Source organism: Vombatus ursinus, unplaced genomic scaffold (genome assembly GCF_900497805.2).
Source record: "Vombatus ursinus unplaced genomic scaffold, bare-nosed wombat genome assembly UNPS02004367.1, whole genome shotgun sequence".
NCBI lineage: Eukaryota > Metazoa > Chordata > Mammalia > Diprotodontia > Vombatidae > Vombatus > Vombatus ursinus.
Genome location: NW_020944145.1, coordinates 21,244 through 47,539, shown reverse-complemented (window position 1 = coordinate 47,539; position 26,296 = coordinate 21,244). Strand labels below are relative to the sequence as shown.

The following is a 26,296-nucleotide window of genomic DNA, read 5'->3' as shown; positions in this document are numbered from 1 at the left end:
AGTTCTTACCAAGTAGTAAGCACTATGTTAAGCATTTGGGAATACAAATAATAAATACTACAAATATAATAAACTCACACTTATCTAAATGGACTGCAATATTCTGATAACCACAAATATCTAAACTGTACTAATACTAAACCAAAAGGGTCTGAATTTGAAAGTTTTACAATAAAGTGCTACTATTTTCCTTTGTAAAATGTAACTGAAATTACTCTTTCCCAAGTAACTAATGTTCTCTTAATTGCTAAATCTAATGATCTTCACTCAGTTTTTATCCTTTTTGACCTGTCTTCTGCATTTCACATTGTTTACCATCCCTTTTTTTTTTCTACTTCTCCGCTATCTCTTTTGCTGATTCTTTATCCATGTCATGCCCATTAACCATTGATGAATTCCAAAGCTCTGGCCTGGACCCTCTTCTCTTTTCACTCTATTCTCTCTTATTTGATGACTACATTAGTTATCGTGGGTTCAAATGTTATCTCTATGCAGATAATTCCAAGATATATGTTTATATACATATGTGTATAGATTTATATACATATGTATGTGTATGTGTGTATAAATACATGTGTGTGTGTATATATATATATATATATATATATATATACATACATATATAGTGGACCTTAAAGTTTGGTTAAAAGAGTCAAACAATACACAGTAACAGCCACATTGTTCGATGACTAATATTGATAGACTTAAACCTTCTCAGCAATACAAGGATCTAAGACATCTCCAAAGGCTTCATGATGGAAAATGTTATCCATATCCAAAGAAAGAACTATGGAGTTTGAATGCAGATCAAAGCATACTATTAGCTATTTTTTTTCTTCTTTTCTGTTTTGTTTCCTCTTTCTGGTGGTTCCTCCTATTGGTTCTAATTCTTCCTTACAACATCACTAATGTGAAAATATGTTTAATAGGAATGTATATGTAAATCCTATATCAGATTGCACACTGTCTTAGGGAGGGAGGTGTGGAGGGAGGGGGAGAAAATTTAAAACTCAAAAGCTTATGGAAGTGATTGTTGATAAATCAAAATAAATTAATTTTCTAAAAAAGGTAAACAGGTTAGGTGATATACATTCATATTGTTTATTCCCTTAAGCTAGCATAATTCATGTACATAGAGTCAGAAGATAATTCTGACTGACATAAGCAGGATGAGAAGACCTTTTATACACTTAGAGCAATTCCAACTCAGGATATCTGTGTCACTCAAATTTATGTTTTACATATATGTTTAACCATAGCATGACAAAGGAAACTTCTTCATTGAATAGGTCATAAATACAATAAGATACAGAAGTGTCAGAGTGTCAGCTGAAGTTATAGTCCCAGGATATCTGTGTTTCCCCTACATAGCATATGTCCATAGGATACCAAGATAAGAAAAGTCCCACTATTCAAGACAATGTCCAGTCCTGTAGTAGCTGACACAGGAAGGGGCATTCTGGTTTTACTCAGAGATCAGAGCAGTGTCTATTATGTTAGGGTACTTCTTCTAGTTGATTAGTTCAGGTTTTGGCCTTTATTGGGGCTCAAATGATCTTAAATGATTATTATTTCCTCCTTTTGGTCAAAGGTAAACCAAAAGTACCCTCTGTCAACCAAGAAAGGTATGGAAAAACCTCATTTTTCCTCAGGGAATGGGAAAGGAAGTTCTAATAACCCTCCCTTTGTGGACCAGGAAGATGCACTAATCTTTGCATCTGGAGTGGGCCCTGCAGATGGAGGGAAAACAACAATAGACATGATTATTTTGTTCTTACCAAGGTGGTGGCCATGGAATGACGACAAATTCATATCAAAACAGCAAGATATCTTCTGCTTTACAATTCATTACATTAATTTAGCAACAAACTATCCTGAAAATGAAAATTTAGTAGGCCTTCTAAAAATCACACAAGAGATTTTTTTCCAAAACATTTCTTCTAAAAGTATTTCCCCTTCTTTAAAATGGTTTAAAGTTTATCTTGATGTTAAGAGGAACAATCAGTAACCTTTCATGGAGGAAAATTAGCTGGAAACTTTTAAGATTGGAATTTATCAAAATCAAGTTGGTGTAAAATGTCTTTTCAGTATCACAAATCAGAAAGTGCCATAAAACCAAAATTCTCAATAATACTAAGCACCAAAGGTATTTACCTTGGGAAGGAAGTTCAGTTTTGTTTTGTTTTTTATTCCTAAAGCAAGTACATACCCACTTTAACTAGCCTTATCACAATAACAAAGTTTACCAGGTCTTTAAAAATTTACTCAAAATAGAATAAATGGGGGAGGGGGGATTAAGGGAAATATACTTAGTTTTTCACAACATGACTACTATGGAAGTGTTTTGCATGACTACACATGTATAACCTCTATTGAGTTGCTTGTGTTCTCAATGAGGGTGGGTAGGGAGGGAGGAAGGGAGAAAATTTGGAACCCAAAGTTTTAAAAACAAATGTTAAAAAAAATTGTTTTCACATGTGACTGGGAAATCAGATATATAGGAAATAAGGTATAGGAATCTATCCTGCCCTACAGGAAAATAGAAGGGGAAGGGGATAAGAGAAGGTAGGGGAGAGATAGAAAGGAGGGCAGATTAGGGGAAAGGGTATTCAGAATGCATGCCATCTTGGGGTGGGGGGAGGGACAAGATGGGGAGAAAATTTGGAACTCAAAATCTTGTGGAAGTGAATGTTGAAAACTAAAAATAAATAAATTTTTTTGAAAGTTGGGGAAAAAAGCAACAAAAAAAGAAATACCCATGTATCCTAGTAAAAAAAAATAAGAAATAAAATTTACTCAGTAGGAATTACACTATACAGAAGACTTTGCACAGGGTTGGTAAGAATTTATGGTGAAATTTCCATTAAATATAGACAAAATTTGGAAGTTTATCCTAACCCATTCATTCTCCCCTATTTTTTGTGCAATTCTTAATCTAACATCTAGATTACAAGAGAAATTTTTATCAACAACATAGCTGATAATTGTTTACCAAATTACACAATTTAGAAGTGTAATAATGCCCTAAACATTATGTATTTAAAACTTGAAACAACCCATTATCAATTTAGGTGAATGTACTTCCAAATTACTTTTCACAGAGAATCATTCATCTCATCATTAATATGTTGAAACTATAACTTTAAACCACCTTATATATTTTCATAATGGTTGAGATTTCAAATGAAAAATCTATCATAGTAAATATTAACATTTTTATTATTACCTGCTTATAGCTATGCCCCATTAGCTATTTAATAGTTTTTAAATTATTCAATTTTTTTATCACATCCTTTTCAAGGCCCAATTCATATGGAACAAAATCCAAATTAAAAATTGCTTTAACATCATTTCTACCTCACAATGGTCTCTCAAATGTTACAATCTAAGAGAATTTTAGAAATACAATACAATTTAGAAATACAGTAATAACAAACAATAAACTTCAGATGACATCAATTGCATTTTCAGATTATCACGTATGGAAATTATTGATCTTATTACTTTTGATATTTAAAAACCACTTAGAAGTTATCAGGTATGGAACAATTACATTAAATTAGAGAGATAATAATAATGTTATGTCTAAGATATGCTAGTCATTGTGTTAAGCACTTTATAATCATTGTGTCATTTTGAACCCATAACAATAACCATTATTATTTTCCCTTTACAAAGCAGGAAATGGGGCAAACAGAAATAAAAGAGCTTGCCATAAATTACCAAGCTGACACATTTTTGCAACTAGGACAGAAAAGTGTGGGGCTTATCAAGAGCAACAACTGGCTGACTTCTCACCTGGTAGTACCACATCAGGCCCTACCAAGAGCTCAGGTGGCTGAAGCCAGGGGCTTCCCAGTGGTGACCATTCTTGGTGGCAGGGCTCAGGGAATGCTCACTGTAGGCCTGACCTGTCCACCTCTCCCCTCCCCCACAGCTGTAGAATTCACTGAGCCTGGGGCAGTTTGCAGCTGCTGGGGCAGAGTGGACAGACTGTATTGAACCTGGGTGATATTCCCAGGCATTGCCTAAATGAGTGGGCTGCAAGGTGCCCAGGGACACAGGGCCATTAGGGCCACTGCCAGTCTGTGATTGCTGCCCACACCCTCCTTTTTCCAGATGGGGAAGGATGATTTAAATTTTCACTACAATTATCCACCATTCTCTTCTCTTAATCTGATCTGGGATGAGAGGGGTTAACAAGAAACCATGACTGTTTATAATCCACATACACTCCTAATTCTGGAGAGTGAGTGGGGAATATTGAGTGATCAGGATTGTGTGGAGGTGTTTTAGCACAGGGTGAACTCCTGGAATTACCCCAAAAGTCTCAAGAGTTTTCTCTTGCAATCCCAAAATGATCAATTTCCAAACTTCTTAATGATTAGTCTTAAAACCTCCAAAATCTGCTGAGATGTTTTTAGTCGTATCTAAGTTTTCACTGCAGCTCCAGGTTGGCCAGACCAGGAACCACTTTACAGGTTTGTTTGTTTGTTTGTTTTCTTAGCTATACCCCTTAGAAGTCTCTGGCTGGCTGCATTTTAAATCTTACTGGATAACAGAACAGAACCTAGCTCACAACACAACACTCAGACATTTTACAACACAAAGACACAAACAAACAATTAACAGATGAATACAAACAGAGTTCGTAATTAATGATGGGGAGAGGGGGAATTAGAGGCTTGTTGGAAACCCCCATCATGATTTGGCTATTATTACTCCAAGAAAGGGGGTTGGGGAATTTTCAAGGATCCAAGACCTGACAGGGCAGCTCTGGTGTCAACCAGAGCAGAGATGGGGTGGCCCTGTACCATCACAGATAGCTCCCCTAGTTAAGAAAGGGATAGAGAGGGGTAGATGGAGATCAGATCCAGAAACTCTTGCTTAGAGCACTTCCAGGGTCATTGGGGAGAACCTTGGCACTTCTGGGATTTCTGATTTTTCAAAACCTTGAGATGGGTCCTACATTCAGATTTCCAATGCCCCAGTCTCTTGCAATAGTGACAACTGCTGGACCTGATCTTTTTTTAGTTTGAAGCTCGCTTTTTGCTTTAAGGCCCTCCTCAGACTGTACTGCTAGGGTCTAGGCCAGCTGGGAGGCAAGCTCATCTATAAACTGCAGGTGAGCCATAAAGGAAAGGAGGGAGGGAAAAAGCAAGGAATAGGATGGTGGAGGAGCAACAACTAGAAGAGAAAAACAGGCTGGGGCTGTTGGGCAAGAGGAGAGGGTGGGGTAGAGGGAATTGGCTGGTGCAAGGAAGAAAGGCGGTAATACTGAAGTGGTTTTGCAAGCCTCAAGAGAAGAGGCTTCTGCCTTTTGTTCTCACTCTGCCATCTCAGCAAACTAATGGTGAAAACATTCCCACTCCTGGCTAGATGTTCTTTTTGCCTTTAAACTTAATTTGGTTTTAAAATAAGGTAACTTTGACCAGTCAAAAGAGCCCCATTGTGGCCAACACAATTTGGGGTTATCTTTAGTTAATTGACACCAGTGCTGGCAATATTTGTGATCACCAGATTGTTAATAGCTTGACATATGAGGCAACAGTCTTGTTAGTCAGATTTCTAGTTTTAGTTTCTGATTAATTCGTAGCTAATTTTCCTAGATTGATTCTGACCTCGAGGGGACCCATTTAATGCAGAGCAGTTGAGCAACACTTGGTCTCTGTCTTCCAGAGCTAGCTTAAAGGGAGTTTTGGACTTCAACCAAACTAATGGGAAAGCTGGGAATGAGGAACTTACCCAACCCCATCAAGGTTAAGACTCGAGGAAAAAGGGGATCTTGAGGAGCCTGAATCACTAGAATGGTTAGGGTGGAGTGCTGGTTCTCTTACTCCATCGCCTCCATCTGAGTCACAGCACCACAACTGTTGACTTCAAAGTTTGGTTAAAAGAGGCAAATAAGTTAGGTGACATATGTTTATATTCTTTATTCCCTTAAGCTAGCATAATTCATGTACATGGAGTCAGAAGATAATTCTGACTGACATAAGCAGGATGAGGCCACCTTTTATACATGTAGAGCAATCCCAACTCAGGATATCTGTGTCACTCAAATTTATGTTTCACATATGTGTTTAACCATAACATGAGAAAGGAAACTTCTTCACTGAATAGTTTGTAAATACAGTAAGATAAGGGAAGTGTTAAAGTGTCAGTTGAAGGTACAGTCCCAAGATATTTCCCCTACATAACATATGTCCATAGGGTCCCAAGATAAGAAAAGTCCCACTATTCAAGACAGTGTCCAGGTCTGTAGTTGCTGACACAAGAAGGGGCATTCTAGGTTTACTCAGAGAACAGAGCAAAGCATCTATTGTGTCAGGGTGCTTCTTCTAGTTGATTAGTTCGGGCTTTGGCCTTTATTGGGGATCTAATGATCTTAAATGATTATCAATATGTGTGTATATCTCCAAATCCATCCATCCATCCATCCATCCATCCATCCATCCATCCATCTATCTGTCTATCTATTTCCCCCAGCCCAAGTATCTCTACTAACATCCAGTCTTTCATTACAAAATGCCATTTGGACATCTCAACCTGGATGTTCTGTAGGCATCTCAAACTCAAATGTTCAAACCACAGCTCATTACCTTCACCCCTCCCCAAGCCTCTCCCTCCTTTCTTAATTGTTGAGGATGTTACCATCCTCCCAGTCACACAGGCTTGAAACCTTGGTGTCATCCGTGACTCCTCCCTCTCACTGACCTAGGAGCATGGTGATACATATTTAACAAATAATTTGGGGGGAAAAGTATGCAAAACAATTTTCAATTTAATCAGTAGCATTTTCTCCATCATTTTCTTAAGTCTAGACAATCAACAAAACAACAAATCAAGCCCTAATTAAAATGTTTGCTGATTTCCAAGGTATAAAGTCAACCACTGAAAACTGAAAAATGACCTTGAAGGATCCCAGAGTTTTCTCCAGTACATTCATGCCACATATCTAATCTATTATCAAATCTTGTCATTTCTACCTTCACAGTACCTCTTGGACATGCTCCCTTCTCTCCACAACTCTAGTACAGACCCTCATTATCTGTTACCTGGACTATTGTACCAGTCTTTTCGCTGGTCTCTTTGCCTCAAATTTCTTGCTGTCCCAATCTATTCTCCAACAAGCTGCCATGGTGAAATGTCTAAAGTCACTCGGTCAACAAGCATTTATGTAGTATCTACTATATGTCAGGCACGGTGATAGGCACAAGGTATGCAAAGAAAGACCAAAACACAATCTCTGTCCTCAAACTCACAAGGGTGAGACTAGAATTCAAACAACTATGTACACACAAGATATATGCAATATAAATGGGAAGTAATCTCAGAGGGACAGCACTACCAGTGGTAGGGACCAGGACAGGCCTTGCAGCCAGTGGAATTGGACTTGAGTATTGAAGGAAGCCCCAGAGGGCAGAGGGCAGGAGGGAGAGTATTCTAGGCCAGGACCTATGCAAAGGTGCAGAATTGGGAGACAGACTTTTATGCACAAGGAACAGCAAGGAGGCCAGTGTTGCTGAATCCCTTTCACCTAATCAGTCCCAGAGACTGTACCTGAGCAGGCACCTCTGGAGGAGAGGAAATAGAGGAGATAGCTGAGCCTCCCTGATCAGTGAGGTTTTTGTTTGGTTCTGTATCACTGTGGGAGGAAAATAAAAAGAATCTTGAAAACAGTAATAATCCACCACGTCCTCATCCTTCACACTGCTGATTGTGAGGGTGAAAATCCTGTTAGACCCTCTGCCACTGCAACAGGCAGGGACTCCAGATTTCAGATTGAAAACTTGGTAAATTAGGACTGTAGGAGCTTTTCCAGGTTTCTGTTGGACTCATTTCAGGTAAGTGTTTCCATCATTGTGTTTTACACTTGACTGGCCTTGCACCTGATGGTGACTTTCTCTCCTGGGTCACAGACAAGGATGCTGGAGACTGTGTCAGCACAAAGTCCTCCTAAAATCAGGAATTAATGATCAAAAGACATGTAAAAAATAGAAATTAGTCTGCCTATCTTCTGACATTGGTTGAGCAAACCATACTAAGTTATTACAGAAATATACATTCCCACTTCCATTTCTTGACTGATCTCCCCAGATAATCCGAGTTGATTTGAAATCTCCCATTCTAGGAAGAATCTCACATCTGTACCTTTGATCACTTCATGTTCTCACCTGGGACCCAGAGAAACAGGAGCCCAAAGAAAAGATGGGGCAATGATCGCGTCTTGCTGTGGCTGATCTCGTTGGGGCTGCTCTGGCCTACCTCCAGTCTATTTACCTCTGGCTACAGGACTTGCCTTTGGGGACTCTTTATGCAAAGTCCCTGGGGTGAGTGGAAGTTATATGAAAAGAATAGAGTAATTCTAGTTCTAAGGAAGATTCTGAGACTTTGTTACCCTGAAGAGGCTTTTCCTCCGGAGATCTCCATGGGATGTGCTGGTGCTGAGCAGGTACATCATAAATATTTATTGATTGATGGATGTGTGCTACTTCTATTACAATCTCTTCTTAACTCCCTTCAGTTTTATTGTTATTGCTTCCAAAAGGCTTTTGAACCATAGGTAAATGTTGCCTAGTGGAAAAAGTAAAGAACTCTGAGTCAGGAAAGAGTGGATTCAACTTCTACCTCTGACAATTATTGATATGTTTTTCTTTGTTAGATTAATGGAAATCACATTAATGAATGGTTCTCTAATGGATTAACAAATGGTTTTGTTAATAAAAAAAAGGGGGGCTCTCATTCATTCACCCCTTAGAATGAGTTAAGTACTTTATTTTTCATTCCCTATCCATGCCCCTTTAAGCAACAAACTGCCTTGAGGGAATGGTATTGTACAAGGGAGAGGGGTATAGGAAAGAAAGGAAACAGATTAAAGGGTGGCAACATTGGAGACTGGATGGAATTGAAAGGATACTGTCTGGAGGATATTTAAGCATCTCAGAAAGGACACCAAGAAGTGCTAATATGTTCATAGTAAGGAAGATAGGAGTTAGAGGATTTCTACCCTTTTGTCTCCTGGTTATTTTAAATATATGGATAAAATCTGTAGTGAAATTGTCTTAGCAAAGTGGTTTACATGCAGAATGACAGGAATAGACCCCAAAAAGATGTCCAAAGGCAGGAGCAATGGACTGAATTTAATGGGGTGAAGTTTAATAGAAATAAATTTAAAAGTTAAAACTTTTTTTAGGGCTTACTCCCCCAACTGGCACTGTACTTCTTGGCTGGGTAACCATAATTGCACAAACAACCCTGTGGGTGACTGTCCTACTAAGATTAGCTGATGTCGACCTGAAAGTTGGTTAAATAAGGCAAACAAGCTAGGTGATAAGTAAATTCATATTGTTTATTCCCTTAAGTTAGCGACATGTACATGGAGCCAGAGCTTCAACTCTGACTAAATCAAGCAGTTTTAGGAGGACATTTAAACCCTGACTCAGGATGTCTGTGTTATATGTTTAACCAGAGCATAAGAAAGGAATTTTCTTAATTGAATAGGCTGTAAATACAATAAGATAGGCAAATGTCAGATCCAGGATATCTGTGTTTCCTTTATCACCATAAAATACCAAGATAAGAAAAGTCCCATTATTCAAGATAGTGTCTGGGTTAAAGGCACCTTTAGTGGTCATAAACAGAAGAATACTTTTAATCCACTGTAGCTGTTGACACAGCAAGGGGCATTCTCAGTTAACTCAGAGAGAAAAGATTAATTCAGGTTTTGGACCCTTATTGGGGCTCAATTGATCTTAAATGATTATCCACTGATGAGCCCCTACCAATGTGCTTTCTCTTAATAATCAGTCTCCATTTGGGACTGCATCTTTTGTCTGTGATCCCTGAAGAAATTAATTTTTATTGCATTATGATCTGTACATGATGTATTAATTATTTCTGCCTTTTTGCATTTGTTTGCAAGAGCTTTGTGTCTTAGTACATGGTCAATTTTTGTAAAAGTTTCAAATGGTGCTGAAAAATAGGTATATTCTTTTGCTGTTCCATTTAGAAGCCGTTATAAGTTTTTTTTATTCCAGTTTCTCCAGAAATTTCTTTAGTTTCATCTTCTACCTTTTGTTTATCTTTCTGTTAGACTTATCAAAAACTCACAAATGGATTTTTTGTTTTATTTAGCATTTTATTTTCCCCCAGTTACATGTAAAAACAATTTTAACATTCCTTTTTAAAATTTTGAGTTTCAAATTCTCTCACTATCTCCCTTCTTATACCCCCCACATTGAGAAGGCAAGCAATTTGATAAAGGTTACATATGTGTAGTCATGCAAAATATATCCATAATAGTAATGTGGAGAAGGAAAAATAGACAAAAAAACCCTCAAGAAAAATAGTTAACAAAAAGTATGCTTCAATCTGTACTCAAACACCATCAGTTCTTTATTTGGGAATGGATAGCATTTTTCATCATAAGTCCTTCTGAGTATCTTGGATCATTGTATTGCTGAGATTAGCAAAGTCATTCACAGCTGATCATCTAACATTATTGCTGTTGCTTTGTACATTTCACTTTGCATCAGCCCTTGCAAGTTGTTCGAGGTTTTTCTGAGAGCATCCTGGTCATCATTTCTTACAGGACAACAGTATTCCATCATAATCACATACCACAGCTTATTCAGCCATTCCCCAATTGGTGCACATTCCCTCAATTTCTAATTCTTTACCCTCAGAAAAGAGCTGCTATACATATTTTTGTACATATAGGTCCTTTTCCTTTTTTGTTTTTTATCTCTTTTGGCATACAGACCTAGTAGTGTTATTGCTAGGTCAAAGGGTATGCATGGTTTTATAGCCCTTTGGGCATAGCTCTAAATTCCTCCACAGAATAGTTGAATCAGTTCACAACACCACCAATAATGCATTAATGTCTCATTTTTCCCACATCCCCTCCAATATTTGTCATTTACCTTTTCTGTCATATTGGACTATCTAATAGGTATGAGGTAGTACCTCAGAATTGTTTTAGTTCGCATTTCTCCAATCAATAGTGAGTTAGAATATTTTTTTCATATGTCTCTAAACGGCTTTGATTACTTCGTCTGAAAACCATTTGTATCTTTTGATCATTTATCATTTGGGGAATTGCTCTTATTTTTATAAATTTGAATCAGTTCTCTATATGTTTGAGAAATGAGGCCTTTATCGGAGAAATTTCCTTCAAATTTCTTTTCACAGTTACTATTGCTAACTATATTTCCCACCGTTCTATTCTCCCCTCCTCAGTTTGTTCTATTCTCTCTCTCCTTTTACCTAGTGCCTCCTCAAAACTGTTTTGCTTCTTACTATAGCTTCCCCAAATCTGCCCTCCCTTCTATCACCCTCTCCACTTCTCTTATCCCCTTCTCCTCCTTCTTTCCTATAGGGTAAGATGATTTCTATACTCAATTGGGTGTGTATGGTATTCCTTTGTTAAGCCAATTTGGATGAGAGTAAGATTCACTCACTCCCCCTCACTTTCCTTCTTTTCCCCTCCACTGCAAAAGCTTTTTCTTGCCTCTTTTATGTAAGATAATTTATGCCATTCTACCTCTCCCTTCTCTTTCTCCCAGTACATTATTTTCTCACCCCTTAATTTTATTTTTTAGATATCATCCCTTCATATTCAAATCACATCTGTGCCCTCTATCTATATATACTCCTTCTCACTACTCTAATAATAAGAAAGGTCTTGTGAGTTACAACTATCATCTTCCCATGTAGGAACATAAACAGTTTAACCTTATTAAGTTCCTTGGGATCTCTTTCATGAGATGATCTGTGGATTTTTTCAATTTTTCTTTTACCCTCTGGTTCTGGAATATTAAGTTCCTTATGATTTCCCTTTCCTATTTACCTTATTGTGCATCACTTGAGTACTGTATTTGAAAGCCAAATTTTCTACTAAGCTCTTGTCTTTTTATCAAGAATGCTTGAGTCATATATCTCATTGAAAATCCATTTTTTCCCCTAAACGATTATACTATTTTTTTCTGAGTAAGCAATTCTTAGTTATAATTCTAGCTCCTTTGCCCTCCAGAATATCATGTTCCAAGCTCTCTGATCCATTAATGTAGGAGCTGCTAAATTTTGTGTTATGCTGACTGAGGCTCCACTATATTTGAATTGTGGTTTTGGTTTTTTTCCTGGCTGCTAGGATGAGGTTTGGTTCCTATGAAGAGTAAACACCTCCAGGCAATTGGGGTTAAGTGACTTGCTCAGGGTCACACAGCTAGTAAATGTCAAGTGTCTGAGGCCAGATTTGAACTCAGATCCTCCTGACTCCAAGGCCAGAGCTTTATCCACTGCGTCACCTAGCTGCCTTATCAGGTTTGTTTGTTTTTTTAACAAAGTCCTGAAAGTCTGACAGTTCATTAAATGTTCATTTTTTTTCATTCAGGATTATGTTTAGTTTTGCTAGGTATGTTTTCAGCCAGAACCCCAGTTCTTTTGCTCTTCAATATATAGTGTTCCAAGACCTACAGTCTTTTAATGTCACTGATGCTAGGTCTTGTCTGATTCTAATTGTGGCACCACCACATTCAAATTTTTTTTTCTTGTTGATCATAATATTTTATCCTTTAGCTGAAAGTTTTAGAATTTGACTATAATATTCCTTTGGGTTTTCCTTGTAGGATCTCTTTCATGTAGTGATTGGTGGTTTTTTCCTATTTCTACTTTCCCCTCTTGTTCCAATGCTTCAGGACAATTTTCTTTAATTATTTCTTGTATTATTGTATCAAGATAATTTTTTTTTGATAATAGCTTTCAGATAGTCTAATTATTCTTGTTTTCTCTTCTTGATCTGTTCTCCAGATCAATTGTTTCTCTTATGACTTGTTTCACATTCTCTTCTATTTTTTCATTCTTTATATTTTGTTTTATTATTTCTTAATCTATTATAATTTCACTGGCTTCCGCTTGCCCAATTCTGATTTTTCAAGGAGTCATATTCTGGATCTCCTTTTTCTAATTGGTTGACTTTCTTTCCATAATCTTCTTGAATTGTTCTTCTTTTTTTTTTTTTACTTTTTTTCCCCATCTCTCTCATTTGATTTTAAAGTCTTTTTTTAAAAGTTCTTCTATGATTCTTTTGGGCAGGTGACCATTTGACATTACTCTTTGGGTTAGAAGAGGGTTTCTTTGCTTCAGTATCTTCCTCTGAAGATGAACCCCACTCTTCTCTAATCCCATAGAAACTCTTTATGGTTGGATTCTTTCTCCTTTGCCTGTTCATTTTTTTAAAATTTGTAATGGATAAGTTTTTGTAATCACCTCTAGTTCCTGCCTCACTGCTTCCGCGCTCAGTGGGTGTGTCTGGTTTCCTTCTTGCCCAAGGTTACATTTCAGAAGCAAGACTGGGTCTGGCCTTCCTTATCAGCAAAGGTTCCCTTGATATTCCTAGACTCAGATGCCCAATTCCCCTTACTGTCCAGGGGGTAAAGTTCCTGTGCCTGGTGCTGAGGCAACCTCCCAACCCAGCTAACTCTTAGGCTTGCTACTTGTTGTTTAAATGGACCCTAGCCTGGAGGTGTTTACTCTTCACAGGAACCAAATCTCATCCTGGGACTTTTATTCAGATCTTTTCCTAATGCCCCAGGAGGATGACTGTTCTGCCCCTACTCTTATTTATTTTTACTGCTCTATGTTCACCCTGAGGAGCTATTTTATCTTGTTTGTGGGAGAAATCTGGAGAGCTTAGAATTTTCTGACCTACTCCACCATCTTCTCAGAATCCTTTCTCAAACTGACTTCTGAGTGAAAGTTTTCCACCGATGGTCTGATCAGGCTGAAGAGTGGGAGATAGCAAGGTCTCTGTGGACTTCTTGTGGCCAAATTGAGAATAGCAATTCTTGGGTGTGGTCTTTCCTTAAGGCAACTAAATCTTCCTGGAGTCAGAAAGACTGAGTTCAAATCTGGGCTCAGACACTACAAGGGAACCTGGACAAGTCACTTAATTTCTGCTGGCCTCAGTAAAACAGTAATAATAACAGTACCTACCTCACAGGGTTGTGAGGGACAAAGGAGAGCCTGTTTGTACAAACACTTAATGCAGCACCTGGCAGAGATTAAGGACTGTATGATTGCTTCTTCCCTTCCCCTTTGCTGATTCTCTCAGCTGCTAACGCCTCCCTGTTCCATCTTGCCCCAACCCCTGACGAAATAACCTTCTATCTTCTTTCCAAATACCTCTACTCTGAGACCATTTCATGGAAGCAAAGTGTTCTCACTCCAGGGACTGGCTCTGTGATGGTATGTGGGACAGACAGATCCTGAGAACATTTCAGGGACCATTTCAGCTGATGAAGGTCCAGCCTGTCTCCCATTCATGGATGAGGGAACCAGAAAGACAAGGAGCTAAAACAGGGGCTGAAATCACTCTCTCCATCCCTAAAATAGGGGCTGCTACAAGGGCCCTAATTATAAAAGAGGAAATGGCTGCATACTCTTGAACCTTAAGGGGAGAGACGAGTTCCTGGGACATCACATCCAGAACAAATCATTTAGGGGAAAGTGACAGTGTCTCTGTAACTGAGCAATGAGGACAAGGAAATGAATGTGGTTATAAAGAGAACTTTCCCTAGGGCTTCATTGGGGTATACATCCACAGAAGCCCCAGGTTGGCCATTCAACTTTCCTTTGAGTAACAAACCATGGACTAGAGGGTGCCATTAGCTTTGGACCCTTAATCCTTTGCAGTAACAAGAAATTCTATTGTGTGTGGCCAGTGGTTTGTAGGCTGTGTTACTGTTGGCAAAAAAAAGAAGTCTGGTCTCTGTCATTCCTCCAAACAACTGGAGAAGAGCTTTCTCATCATGACCTTGGCTTCACAACAGGAAAAAGGCCTTGGATGTGGAGTTAATGATTGCAACTACACTTGAAATGTCAGCAAAAATGATGTCAGCAAAATTCAGAGCTCAGTTCCACCCTGCCAGGCCCATCCCTGTATTAGCCAAGTAAGCACAATACCAAGACCCTGCCTTGGATGTAGGACCATGGTTTGTGAATATCTAGGCAAGATGAGATTTTATAGAAAGGTGAGGGACTAGGCAACAGGGAAGGAAAGGTCCTGGGAGATATGTGCCCAACTAGAGGGCAGAGATAGAGGTAGCTCTGACCTAGGGAGCCTGGTAGAAGTAACTTCTCCTCTGATCTCAAACAGCTGAACAGCCTAGCATGGTTTTTGTTCAGGGCTGAAGCACTGTGGGAGGCCAGTCATAACTCTAGAGACAGTAACCATCTCCAGCATCCTCAGGCTCCAGGCTGCTGATGGTGACAGTGAAATCTGTCTCAGATCCACTGCCACTGAACCATGCAGGCACTCTAGATGCCAGCCTGGTAGACCAGGAGATGAGGAGCCTAGAGGTGTTGCCAGGCTTCTGCTGGTACCAGTATAAGAGGTCATCACCATACTATATGTGATCCTCTCACTGGCCTTGCAGCTGATGGTGACTCTCTCTCCTGGAGATCTAGACAAGGAGCCTGGAGACTGGGTCAGCACAATGGCTCCTTGAGAATCTAGAAAACCAACAAAATGAGAGGAAGACAGAAATGGGTGAACTTCCAATTTAAAGAATATGAATGAGGCAATGTTTGTGGAGACCAAAGAAATCCCAAATCAGTGACATGCAATTGTTTTTGCTGTAAAAGTGAGACATTTTCCCTATAGATTTCATAGTATTTGTGATCTGAGGCCTGGCTGTGTTTGTCTGTCCCTTGTCAGTCAGAGCTGACTCTAACCTCCCATACCTCCTGGATAGAGGAGTCACAAGGATTTTTAATCTTTAAAAATCTGTGCTTTGCTCAATGGCTCCAAATTTTTGTTGTCTTACCCTGAGACCAGAAGACTAACAGCCAGAGGAGTTGGGATGGGAAGATCATTTTGTCTCTTGAAGACCTTTAGAGAGAGCACTCTGAAACCCAGTAAGATATGGAAAAAGGGGGAAGCTTTAATACCCTAAGCAGGGCCTATGAAAACTCCCTTGAGTCTCCATGTTGCAGTGTGGGGTGCTGGGAATCTTGAAATGTAAGGATACATGGAGGTCTTCCTGGAAAGAATTCAACCACTCAAGTCTTCTTTTAGTCAAAGTAGCAAGGTTTACTGTAACACCAGTGTGGAAGGCAAGATTCTTAGGGAACCCGCAACTTAATGGGAATGAGATTGATACTTTTATACAAAAAAAAAAAAGACTGTGAGAAGATTTGGAAGGGATTAAGGAGTGGTAAATAGCTTAGGGGGCCAAGGTACAGACAGTGAAAGGACTTAAGTGATCTGAGCTGGGTCAGAGAGCCACAATGAAAGGCTATTGAAAGGAATATTGAATATCTAGGTGGGCTGGGATGGGCCAGATGCCTCAGGATAGGGTTGTGTGGGAAAATTCAGTATCTAGATCCCATCACCCCATCATTCATATGTGAAAGAGAACCTGGACTTCTATGAGGCTCATCTTAAGGACTAAGAAATCAGATAAACCACTCTGGCTAAGACAAGCCCTTGGGACTGAGTCTCCATGTTTTATGAATTCTAAGTTGGGACCTCAGAAACACAGAAAAGTTCATATTTCATGTCTGATAGAGGAATAGCTACATTTGGTGATAGATAACTAGGAGGCTGTTCTCTTTGTCCCCCACAACTAGATTCTCTGAAGCCATGAGAAAGCTCCAAAGCCTAGGGAGGTGGCAGATATAGCAAGAACTCACAACTGGAAGGCTTTGTGGGTTCCTCACATTCCTCTGCTCCTATACCTGCCCCACTAGCATATGGAGAAGGTGTGAATTCAAGCGGGCAATGAGGAGGGTCTGGTTGAGATTGAACAGATCTTGGATAGGGCCCATGGAGAAAGACCTAGGAAAATGTCATTCCAAGGTGAATGGGTCCTGTCATTCACTAGATGAAGTTACTGTGGTTGTCCTGAGCATTGAGGAGGCAAATATTATGTCCACCCTGATCTGCATTGCCCCATTCCAGACATACCTCATAAGGAGGCAAATATAGGACTACAGGTATGTTCCATCTCATGCCTGTCTGTGCCTCTACTTGGAATGTGGATATGGGTCAGTCTGTGTGCCCAAAGGGAGACCACGGAGGTGAGAGTGATTGGCTTAGAGGCAGACGCTGAGAGGCTGGAGGCTGAGTCTTTCATTTCTGGCTAACCATTCCTCTCCTGAAGGATGGCAGTGGTCCCATATTTGTTCTCACTGTCTCCAGTCTCTCTCCAATAAATTAATCAAGATTGAATGAATGAATTATGAATGGGACAGTGAATGACCAGATAGTGATATTGAAGTGACTGGACTATAAGAAAAGTCAGTGCCCTTACATTGGCTAACTCTTGGCTAGAACCAAAGAATGGCAAGACACCAGGGAAGACTTTGATTCACCTTACATCTTTAGCTATCACACAGCTAATAGGAAAACCAACTCTAGAAGACAAGTGGTTTGTAGGTTGTTCCAGGACTGAATGAAAAGGGGAAAGGAAAGAGAATAAGCATTTACATAGCACCTACTATGTGCCAGGCATGGTGCTAAGTGCTTTATATTACCTTATTAAATCTTCACAACAACCCTGTGATGTAGGTGCCACTATTATGCCAATTTTTCAGATTAGGAAACTGAAGCAAACAGAGGATGAGTAACATGTCCAGGGTTGCACAGAAGCACAGTACGACTCTGTAACACAAACCTGAACTCACAATAAGAGGAAGTTTCCTAATGTGATACAAAACATTTCAAATGAACTTGATTCATCAGCAAATCCCTACCATGGTGTTTTCCATGGGGTTGTTCTATCTCCAACTTGCTTTGGCTACAAGATTGTGATTTGTTAATGTGATGCCTCTGATAAAAGAATGAGGAACTGGGGTAGGGGACAGGGGAAGGGGAAGCCTCAGGAGATGTGAGCCTGCCTAGAGAGCAGGGGCTGCTCTGCCCTGGGGACCATTGAAGAAGCAGATGCTGCTGTGATCTGAATCCCCTGAACAGCCTGGGGAGGTTTTTGGTCAGGGCTGAAGCATTGTGGGAATGGGAAGTTTTTATACTGCTGACAGTAATAATCCCAGCATCCTCAGGCTCCAGGCTGCTGATGGTGAGAATGAAATCTGTCCCAGACCCACTGCCACTGAACTGGGCAGGTGCTCCAGATGCCATGCCGGTAAAATTGGAGATGAGAAGCCTGGAAGACTTGTCCAGGTTTCTGCTGGAACCAGTTTAAGTGGTCAAATGTAAAAATTCCCCCATAGATAAGGCTCTCACTGACTTTGCAGGTAATGGTAATTCCTTCCCCTGGAGATCTGGACAAGGAGGCTGGAGACTGGGTCAGCACAATGGCCTAGTGGAATCTAGGAAGAATCAAGAATTAGATCAAGAAAGAAATATGTGAACAACCGTGTTAAATTGTAAGAACAACACAATTTTGTGGAGAACACCCAATGGATTGAGGGAATCATAAGTTTTGTTGTGTTTCATTTTCCAGGGAAAGCCTATACTCCTGAAGCTTTTTCACTGATCTGCTCAGTCTTACCCTGACCCCAGAACTCTAAGAGCCAGAGAAGCAGACAGGAGGAAATCATCTTGGCCCTTGGAGATCTGTAGACAGAGCACCCTCAGCCCTAAGACAGGCAGGAAGAGGAGGCTTTTATATCTGGAGCAGACACTCCCTTGAGTCTCCATATGAAAAAGAACCCCAGGTCTGGTAAGAGACTCATCTCAGGTCCCTGTCAGCCAGACTAGGTCACACCCCCTGAGATTGATCCTGGGGACATGTCTTCCTCTTTAATGTCCCCAAATCAGGGACTTCAAGGTCATAGAGAAGTTCATGCTTAGTGTCTGTCTTAGTGAATGGTTGCAGCTGGTTGTGGATAAATGAGGGAAATTTTCTGTCTGTGCCCCAGGACTAGATCCCTGTAAGAAGGAGAGAGCTCCAAGCCCTAGGGAGGTGGTAGAGATGGCAGGAGCTCAGAGTCCCTCACCTGACTCTGCTCATGTACCTGCCCCACTACCTCCCCCTACTACAGAAGGTATGAAGTCAAGGAGGCAGTGAACATAGACAAGGCTAGACAGCCCTTTAGCCAGGGTCTTTGAGAAAAACCTGGGTGAATGGATCCAGTCAGTCCTTAGGTGAGGTCACTGGAGTTATCCTGGGCATTGGGGAGGCAAACATTGTGCCTGCTCTGGTGCCCATATTCCCATCCCAGACATACATAAAAAGTCAGAAGCTAAAGCCCTGAAGTAATGATCTCGACCAAGCCTGGCTACTTCTCAGAATATGGATCTGGGTCAATTTGTGTGCCCAATCAAAGTCTATGAAGGGAAGAGTGATTGACTCAAAGACAGAAATAAGGAAGCTGGAGAATGAGTCATTCAGTTCTTGGCCAATGACTTCTCTCTTAAGAGATTGCCATAGTCTTTTTATTGGAATCTCTGCTTCTGGTCTCTTCTCTCTCCAATCAATCAATAAACCTATCAAATCCAATCAATTAGGAAAGAATAAATGACAAACCAATCAGTGAGTTATGGGCAAAACAGAATAATGCTAAGTCCTGCAGATAGAAATGAAAGGGCCTGTTCTTAGGGTGTTAATATTTTCACGGTAGATACAATATAGTATTAATAATAACAATATTAATAATAATAAGAGCTAGCATTTATTGAGTGTCTTATCTCATTTTTATCCTCATAGCGGCACTAGGAGGTAGGTTCTATGAGCTAATAGCACTGATGGGAGGTCCTGTTCCCATTTTACAGATGAGGACACTGAGACAATCAGCAGTTAAGTGATATATTCATAGTAGCACAGCTAGTAAATGAATGAGGCAGGATCTGAACTCAGGACTTCCTGGCTCCAGGCCCAGTACTCTATCCTCTGTACTCCCTAGCTGTCAGGTTTCTATAGATAATGACACAGATCTATCTGTCTGTTTATCCACCATCCATGTCTATCTGTCTCTATCTAGCTACCTATCTTACTCTCTTATGCAGACTGAGTTGGGTGTGAGAAGCTCCCCACCAAAATCTTCTCCCCAGGCAGCTTGGCAACTTCTCTGCAAGGTATACTTGTATGGAGGTGCCTCCATCCTTGAGAAGTTAAGCACTTTATTCAGTATCACATGGGCAGCATGAATCAACAACTGGACTCCATCCTGGGTTTCTTGACTACTGGGTCAATCGATAATCAATAAACATTGATTAAGTGCCTGCTATGTGTTATGCACTGTGCTAAGTGCTGAAGGTTACCATCTAATATGGAGACAGCATGCAAACAAATCCACAAAATGCTAGACCTTTTCTGTTCATTATTCCATGTTGCATCATCTAAGTCATGTATGTTTATATCATTGATACTGATGTCTGTATCATCTCTATACATCATCTATATCATTGGGAAAAAGTCATAAAATATGATAATAAGTGAAAAGCCATAAAAATTCAAACTGTGAAAGTTGGAAGCCCAGACATGGTGACCTGTTAGAAATCATAATTTAGATATTGAATAATATTTTAGACACTGTGTCATAACTTCTGATACTATGAAATATGAAAGTCAAAGCAAGAATATTGTGACCTATGTGTGACCAGGACATGATAGATACACAGACTTATGTTTGAGCAAATGCTGGCTTACCTCCCAAGATCATTTCTAAGCAGAAAACCAAAACTATCCGCCAATCAATAGTGATGCACTCTCTAGCTCCTCTGCTTTTGTCTGTTTTCTATAATTATCATAGGGATTTGGGGCTTCTTACCAGGGATTCACTGATTGCTCTAGCAGCTGCCATAGACCAAGAATGACTGATATCTTGGCAGGGATCCATCATACTGCCCCAAATGTAAGTAACTCAAATTAATTAAACTACTACCTCTAATCAATCTGGAGCTCTTTGGCCACTTCCTTTGTTATAAAAAGAATATCCCATGGTTATGTGGGAGGTACAGGGCTGTCTAGTGGGAAACTCTGAACCTTACAGTCATACAGGCCTATATCTACTTATACAGGCAGAAGAAATGAGTACAGAAAGAGAAGACAGAGGGCTAAGGATACCTTAGCCTCTTTTGGGAAAGACTAACTCAAGCCTGCCAAGGATATTTGGGCAAAGATTGTCAGCCTGGGAGTGTGACCTGGCTAAGTGTCACTTCTACCACTTTGTAGCTGCGTGACTTTGATCAGATTACTAAACCTCTCTGAGTTGGCAAAATGATGGAAAATATCCAACAGAATGAAGGAGTCTCTGACTTGGAAGGACATGATGAATGTATCTAATCTAACCCTCTCCCTAATATATGACTGAACCCACAGGACTTAAAGTATGGATCAGAAGAACTAAAGTACAGAAAAACTTTTATTATCCTAAGGCACCAGATCAACCGAAATTATTGTAATTTTCCCTTTTCCATATGGGTGCCAAATTGATATTCATTAAATCTGATCATGTCACTCTCTCAAAAATCTTTATTGGCTTCCTATTGACTCTAGGATAAAACAGAAAATCCTCACCCTAGCATTTAATGTTCTCCACAATATGGCTCCCTCCTACCTTCCCAGTCTTAAGCCATATTAACCAGCTTTGTGTCCTCTCTGTTCTAGTAAAGCCAGCATGCCAGCTCTTCCTGCACATGGCCTCCCATCACTTATTGCCAGGCCTTCGCACAGGTGGCCCCCTCAGATAGCTATGCAGGCCCTCCCCACCTCTACCAGGCAGAATCCCCAGCTTCCTTTGAAGCCCAGCTCAGCTTCCATCTCACTGGGGAGACCTGTGCTACTCCTCCAATATATGTTTCCTTTCCCTCTTAAAATTACTCTGTAGACACCAGTTGCCTTATCCCCAAATGAATGTTAAATTCCACAAGGGCAGGAGCTACTAGGGAATGGTCATTGAGTCCATGGCTTCTTGCACATAATAGATGCTTAGTTTTGTTGTTTCTTTTTTTTTCATTTAGTATGTTTGTTAACTTATGATTAAACCCTCTGATAGGATGGGGACCCTACCTCTTGGTGAGTGGTAGACTAGGAGCCTGAGTACTGGAGGCCTGTGTCATGAGCTAAGAGATGATGGGTCAGGGGAGACAGTTCTACCTGGGGAGGGTTAGGAGGACTGTGATCCAGGAAAGCCTAGGGCGCAAGAAACTTCAGGGATATCATGTGACCAGAAACTGACCAGATCCTGCCTCCAAGTCCTCCAGTGGGGGAGGATTAAGCAAGGCCAGCAGATTCAGGAAGCTGGAGTCTGGGAATGAAGGGTTTTTGAAGTCAGCCTTCTCTGAAGCTGGTTCTATTCTCCCCTGTTCTGGCCACATTCTTGGTCTGAAAATTTTGTCCACAGTTTCCCAAGCTATATTATCCCTCCTTCCACATGTTTCAAATACAATTCAAGTTGGCTTTAGCCATTAGAACTAGAGCTAGTTGTCAGATAATTGGTGTCCTCTGACCAGAGGTAAAAGTGATTGGAATTCAGAAGGGATTTGGAGGGCTTCCCATCAGGGATTTGTGCCCAGAAATGCCTGTGATACTTTGGAGGCTCTTTAAGGGTGTATACCTGAAATCTGAGGCCATTCCTAGGTAAAGTCTTCCCCAGAGCCTGCCCACACCATTGCCAAGCAATGATTGAAATCCTCAAGTTTAGTCCACTTTGGTTGATCTGATAAAATGGAATCTCAGGACATCTAGCCTGCTGCCTACTATACATCAGGTGCTCAATAAATGCTTTTGAGTTGAATTGAACTGATTTGAATCTTGCAGCAATTATCTCCCTTACAACAGATTTTCTTCTCAATCAAAACAATATCCAACTTTCATCCATTGCCACCCTTATTCCAAATGCTGCTGAGTGCAGCAAAGCTCCATTGCAACTAAAGGCTGTAAACTGTCCCAGGAAATTTGGCTTGTAGGATTCAGCTTGAGGTCATGCAGCACAAGGGGGCTCTCTGGCTGTGGGCTCAGGGATTCCTTCTGTCCACCAAGGGCTGCAGAGAATCCATCTATGGGACCAGTGAGCTGACTAGAATGTAACCAGGAGAAGAACAATGATGCCCACTCCTGGTCCGAGGGTGGAGAGACAGGAGGCATTCTTCATTTTCCTCATCCTTTTTCCAAGTTCCAGCAACAGGGAGGGTTAGAGCTAGAATAGGGACCTGAGAAATCACCTAGGAGTGAGTTAAGGTAGAGGCATTCATTATTACAGTGGACATGAGCTAACCAGCTAGGGTGAGCAAAGTAGTAGAGCAAGAGCTCACATACATGCAGAAATGTATAATTTGTAAGCCACTCTTCATTAGGTCTTTTGACCCTCACAATGACACTGAGAAGGTGGAGTTCCTATTAGCTCTACTTGAAGGTGGAGGAAATGGAGGCTCAGAAAGCTTATATGATTGTTAACATTCAGGGGAGAGGAGGATTTAAATACAATACCTCATGAATCCAAGTATGATATTCTTAATTAAGTGCCTTAACTGATAAATATAAGAACTGATTCTGGAAAGGAGCAACCCTGTGCTACACAGATACTCCAGATCTGGGCATATAATTGGCTCATAATCATAGGAGTAAAGTCTGCTAAGACAGCTCTTCCTGATGCTTGCCTGGGTATGAAGGGGCAACATTCTAAGGAAACACACACACAAGGCTTTACCTTCCCTCTCTGTGTTTGGGCACGGGCTGTCCCCCAACCCTTGTAATGTTCCACTTCCTAACCCCCACATCTCAGGATCCCAGACTTTCTTTAATACTGACCAGGGCTTCAGCTGGATCCTTTGCTCAGTCTCCCACAGCTGTGAAATCCTTCATCCTGAGAGAAGGAGGGATCATTTGGACTTCAAGAGCTACGTGCTGCTAATCATCTCCCATTAACTGGCCATCCAGGGATATCCTTGAGAGAAGAGAGCAGGGATGTAGAGGGACCATACTAACAGGTGATCATCAGCCATCTCTGAATAAACTGTGGAATGTCTCCATGGTCTTGAGTGCCCTTATCAAACAATGACTCCTGCTTCCAGGACCAAGAAGCCTGGTGGCTTTTTGCATTCTCTGAAATGAGGGACCACCCTCAGCACTGGCCACAGGTTCAGTCTCATGGCCCCTCAATAGAAGAATTAGGCTCCTTCTTCAATCTCTGGCTCTTCACATCCACCTTGAGTCCTAGGGAAATCCACTTAAAATTCCTATTTCATTCACTTTTTGGGGCTTCCCAATAGAGAACATGAAAAGCTACTCAAGGTACCTTGCAAATCAGTTCTAAGACAACCATTGAATTCCTTTACCTTAAAGACATGTTCAACATGAACAATTCCCAAGTGTCCATTGACAAGAGTTAAACAGGGAATAGTAGTAATGCATCCAATCTTACACTCTCCAAGTTAGAGGGAATTAAATGTCGGAACATGATGCAATTTGCAGGAAGAGGAATTGGACATTTCATCTCAACTTTGCACTGTGCAAACAATCCTTTTGAGGTCTATACTTTTAGGCAAGCCTGACCAGGGGTTGGGATGGCCCTCCCAGTTACTGGTTATGTTCTCCAAGTGCAGACTTAGAGAACTCTCCTGCTGCCAGTTAGCGCTGTCTCAGGGACCCAGTCCCTGGAGCCACGTTGTGGGATGACTAATATTGATAGACTTAACCCTTCTCAGCAATACAAAGATCTAAGACATCTCCAAAGGCCTCATGATAGAAAATGCTATTAACATCCAAAGAAAGAACTATGGAGTTTGAATGAAGATCGAAGCATACTATTTGCTATAATTTTTTTTCTTCTGTTGTGTTTTGTTTCCTCTTTCTGGTGGTTTCTCCTATTAGTTCTAATTCTTACTTACAACATCACTAATGTGAAAATATGTTTAATAGGAATGTATAGCCTATATCAGATTGTGCACAATCTTGGGGAGGGAGGTGGGGAGGGAGGGGGAGAAAAATTTAAAACTCAAAAGTTTATGGAAGTGATTGTTGAAAATTCAAAATATATTAATAAAAAATATACACACAAAAAAATAGAGAATGTGTAAAGCTACTCAAGGTACTGTGTCAATCAGTTCTAAGACAGCAATTGGATTCCTTTACCTAAAAGACATGTTTGACTTATAGATTCCAAGGTTTCACCAACAAGAGACTTTAACAAGGAATGACAGTAACACATCCACTATTACACTCTCCCAAGGTAGTAGGAATTAAACAGCAGAACATGTAGCAGTTTGCAGGAAAAGAAATTGGATGTTTCATCTCAGCTCACACTGTGTAAATAATTCCCTCGAGGTCTATATTTTTGGGCAAGCCTGACCAGGAGTTGGGATGACCTTCCTACTTGATGGTTCTATTCCCCAAGTGCAGGACTTATTGAACTCTTCTGCTACCAATCAACATTGTCTGAGGCACCCAGTGTCCCTGGACTTCTCAAATCCCAAGCCTGCCTCCAAGGTTGAGAAATCTATCTCAGCATCACATTTCAATTATCTATACTCAGTAGAGAAAAGAACTTAGACTCAGACCCACCTAGGCAGGACGTTTGTTTTACCTGCAAATACAAAGAGTTGTCATGGTGCCAGAGTGGGGAAAAGGCCTCAACTTTCCCCTCCTTCCCTGCAAGGAGGGGTCTAATAAGAACTTGCTGGGCAAGTGGCAGGCAGAGAATGGGCATCAGACAAATATCAATTTCACTCATAAGTTACAGCGTCTCTTCATCTCATTTTTATAGATGAATCAACTGAAAATCAAGGAGCTTATCTTGGCTTTTCAAGGTCACAGAGCTAGTCCATGACTAAGACTAGAATTCTCTGGTTTGAATTTGAGTAGCTTCATGCAGAGCTCATTCTTGCTTCCAAAACCCATCTCTCTAAATACCTATAATCTCCCAGATAGCCCAAGTGACTATAGATCATGGACACAGTGGTTTCAAAAGAAGTCAAATTGTATTTTACCCAAAGCAATGAAGAGACACCTTGGGAACCTAAGATTAGCAGACATCAGCAGCCAATAGGCTAGACTCTACTGAATTTGAAAAGTCACCTTTACAAAATATCCCACCCTGTTTACTGTCCACTGCAATGTACTCCAACACAGCTCACCTCATTCCAGAGTGCACTGCCAAACTCCCAGATGGGAAGTCTCCTGGGAATCACTGAGGTCATTCTCAATTATGGTGGCTCTGTGCTCCGAGGGAACAAAAAGAAGATTCATCAAGAATGACAGAGATAGGAATACAATCTTTGTTGGAAGCCAATGTGTAACTCTCCAGAGAGGGTAATTGCTGGTTGAACTCTGAATAAGAAGCTGTCCCTCCATATCCAGACACTGGTCCTCTCTTGAGCATATGGCTGGGAGAG

The 26,296-nt window shown here is 40.5% G+C and overlaps 1 long non-coding RNA gene across 1 annotated transcript in view; it reads left to right on the top strand.

The window, feature by feature from the left end:
* LOC114023101 overlaps positions 1–23,108 on the top strand; it is a 31,551-nt gene extending 8,443 nt beyond the window's left edge. The window contains exons 2-4 of the long non-coding RNA XR_003566742.1: positions 8,132–8,452; positions 20,716–20,817; positions 20,984–23,108. This is a non-coding gene — a long non-coding RNA (uncharacterized LOC114023101). The remainder of the gene's footprint in view (positions 1–8,131; positions 8,453–20,715; positions 20,818–20,983) is intronic.
* The last annotated feature ends 3,188 nt before the right edge of the window (positions 23,109–26,296 follow it).